The following is a 3,914-nucleotide window of genomic DNA, read 5'->3' on the forward strand; positions in this document are numbered from 1 at the left end:
TAAAACACAGAAATAGACAGACAGACTGACAGACAGATGGGTAGGTAGATAGAATACAGAATAATTAGAAAGGCATTGCTAGAAAACAATTAAGAATGGTCATTATTGTTAAGCACTACAAAACATATACACAGCTGGCATCTGTCCCTGTTTTCTTCCTGGAGCCTTTTAAGTGGAAGGTTGGTACTTTATTCTCAATCACCCAGAGTTGTTCGGGACTCTGCACCTTGTAGCCCTCAGAATCCATTGCAGGTACCCCAGAGGACCGGCAGAACACAGCCCTGCAGAACACAGCACCGCAGAACACAGCCCCGCAGAACACGGCGAGCCTGTTCTGCCTGACCTGACCGGGCAGGCTTACAGAGATGAGCTCTGACATTTCACACTCTGAAGTGGTCTCAGTTTGGTGCATTTCTTTAGTCTGGGATAGAAGTCTAGACTTAAACTCTCAATGCTGGGAAGGGGAAGTGTGGAAAGATTGGAGAGATGAGTTAGAGGCTAGTGCACCTCTGGGAAGGAAACCATGGCCCTGGAGTAGAAGAAAAGATAGTAGGGGCTGGCTAAAGCTTGAATAGAAAAGGAGAGACTGGAGATCAGAAGTCCAGACTTGGACAGTTTCCTGGTGTGCTACAGGACTTACCCTACAGAGGAAGGTCTCAGGACCAGAAGCAGCAGCAGCCTCTGGGGATAAATTAGGAATATAGGATCCTGGACATCCTGAATCTGAGTCAGATCTGCCTTTTAATAAGAACCCCAGGCTCTTGCACTCACATCAATATTTGAGGACCGTTGATGCCATGCACTGTAGGAGGCAAAATCCTTTTAGACAGCTTTTCATCCTATCTCAGAGACAGACATTAAATAGTTCAGTGTGATGGCCAAACAGATCCAGACAGAAACAGGGCAATCTCTGCAGAATGTGCTCTGAAGGCAGTGAGTGTCCTGCCTCCCTCCTGTTTGGACTCTCAGCAACTAACCAGTTTATAGCATCATGTAGTGGATGGGTGGATGGATGGATGGATGGATGGTGGATGGTGGGTGGATGGATAGATGATGGGTGGATAGGCAGATGAATGGATGGGTAGATAGGCGGATGGATGGATGGGTGGATAGGTGGATGGACGGATGGGTGGATGGATGGATGGATGGATGGATGGATGGATGGATGTGGAAATATAGGGGTAAAGGTTACTGTCTTTATATGTTTTCTATTGTTGCAATAAAGACCATGACCAAAAAGCAACTTGGGGATGGAAGAAAGAGACTATTTCATCTTACAGTTTACACTCTATCCTGGAAGGAAGGCAGGACAGGAACTGGAGGCAGACACTGAAGCAGAACCAAAGTCCCTGGAGGAACACTGCATACTGACTTGCTCCCCATGACTTGCTCAGTTACCTGTTTGTATACCCCAGGACCACCTGTTCAGAGATAACATCATCCTCAGTGGACTGTGCCCCATCTCCCCAGCTAGAACACTCTCCTTGCAGAGGTGAGGACCTCACCTGAAACACTGGTTCTCCTGCACCAGTGCACCAGACACACATTCACTGAGCCATTATTCTGGTGCCAAAGCCATATCTGCTGATGCTGAGAGCCACAGGACAGCAGCAAGAAATTCACCCTGGAGGACAGTCTGTGCACTCCCTCTCACCTCCAAACTGCAATTGACTTTGGAGAATACGAAAGGTGTCTGCTATTTGCACTCCTTGCACTACTCTTAGCGTATTGTTTAAACTAGAGCTAACTGAGAGTGTATGCCTATGGAGCAGCCATTGCTTCTCTGACATTTTGATGAAAATGACATTTGGGCTTGGATGTCCCCACTCCCTCAAGATGCTCTTCCCCTCGACAAATGAGCAGTGTCCCTCTCACAGAAAACGATTCTCTGTTACAATTCTGGCACAAGATTCTTAAAGGACAGGGTACAGTGGTACACATCTGAAACCCCAGCATGCTGGGAGAGGGGGAGCACAAGTTCAAGGTCGTCTTTTATAGATGTTTTGGCTAGAGAGGTTAGTTAGGCTATAGAGAGTTTAAAGCTAGCCTAGGCTACGTGAGACCATGTCTCAAAATAAAACAAACATTACCCCCCCCCAAAAAAAAAAAAAACCTCCAGGTTCCTAAAATGATGCTTTGGTGCTGTACTGAAATCAGAAAACTTAGCCCTGTGTTCAACTCTTTCACGCACTCTTTGTATGACCTCGATGGTTTTCATGATGACTGTGGAATACAGTGACATCCATGGAGTCAGTGTTCAGTCTCTCGTGTATGTTTAGGCCTTGGTTTCCTCACTATGAAGTATAAAAATACCACACACTTGTAGTAGTTGGCATATTAGAGATTCACAAATAAATTGTTTTTAATTCCTTCCTCTATTCCTAGTGCTACCCACAGGGGCACAGCTCACTTCCCTGTGCGGGACCTCCTGATGGACAAATGGTCTTTAGGAATGTGTGTGTCCCTGTGTGCGCATGTGCATCTCACATGTAGGGGCCAGAGATGAGCATCTAGCCGGATGGCTTCCTCAGCCGCCCTCTACCTTATTGTTTGAGACAGTGTCTCTCGCTGTCTCTGTTGGGATTTCCATCACTGTGCTAAAGCACCATGACCAAAAACAACGTGGTGAAGAATGAGTAATAGTTACAGTTCTGCATCACAGTCTACCGCCGAGGAAAGTCAGGACAGCAAGTCAAGCAGAACAAGAACCAGAGGCAGGAGCTGATGCAGAGGCCATGGAGGGTGCTGTGGGAACTCTCTCAGTTCAGGTTCCCTCTTCCAACATGACTCTAGCCTGTGTCAAGTTGACACGGAATTAGTCAGCACACTTACTGAACTAGACTCACTGATTAGACTAAACCTGCTGGCCAGAAAGCCCCGTGGATCCTCCTGTCTCTATCCTTCCAGGCCTGGGTTTACGGGTGCATGCCACTGCACCCTGCTCTTTCAGTGGATGCTGAGGCTCAAACTCGGGTCCTCAAGCTTATGAACCCAGCACATTACCAAGTGAGTCATCTCCCAACCCGTAGGGCCAAATGATCTGTTGAGCGACTTCGCTTGTACTTTGCCTCAATGATCTGAAGACAAGATCTGTCAGCCAAGTGGACATGCTTCCAGTTTCTGCCTTTCTCTGACTGTCCCCCGATCTTAGGCCAGACCCTGCCTGCCTACTCCCAAGAAACAAACTCGCCCCATCTCAACTGGTAACTGACTGGCGAGAAATTATTGGAATCCAGAGACTTGGGCCACTACCTCCTCAAGCTTCAATGCTTTAGAACTGCTGCTGCTGCTACTACTACTACTTCTTCGTTGTCGTCTTCTTCTTCCTCTTCCTCTCCTCCTTCTCCTTTTCCTTTTTCTCCTCCTCCTCTTCCTCTTCCTCCTCCTGTTCCTGTTCCTTCTCCTCCTGCTTCTCCTCCTCCTCTTCTTCTTGTCTTTCTTTTTTTTTTTTTTTTTTTTTTTTTTTTTTTTTTTTTTTTTTTTTTTTTTTTTTTTTTTTTTTTGGTTTCTTGAGACAGGGTTTCTTTGTGTAGTCCTGACTGTCTTGGCACTCACTCTATAGACTGGGCTGGCCTCAAAAGAGACCGATCTGCCTCTGCCTCCCCAAATCCTGGGATTAAAGATTTGTGCCACCACCACCCAGCCAGATCACTTTTTAAGCACTTGTAACCTTTATAAATAATTTTCTTGAAATGATGTAAGTGGGTCTTCTATCTATGTGATGAGGGTGGCAAGGGCCCTTGGGTCTCTGCCAGCGGGCACAGACCTTGGTGACTCTAGGGGATAGGCAGTGACTCCACGCGTGGCGTTCACTGGGTGTGGTGCAGCTACAAGCTTGCCGGGGTTCCTCTGCAAGCCTGGCGTGCCCACCCGCTTCCCATTCAAGTCTCAGTGTAAGGCCCTGGAGGACAAGA

Source organism: Alexandromys fortis, unplaced genomic scaffold (genome assembly GCF_014885135.2).
Source record: "Alexandromys fortis isolate MF-2015 unplaced genomic scaffold, M_Fortis_MF-2015_v1.1 scaffold_82, whole genome shotgun sequence".
Taxonomy (NCBI): domain Eukaryota; kingdom Metazoa; phylum Chordata; class Mammalia; order Rodentia; family Cricetidae; genus Alexandromys; species Alexandromys fortis.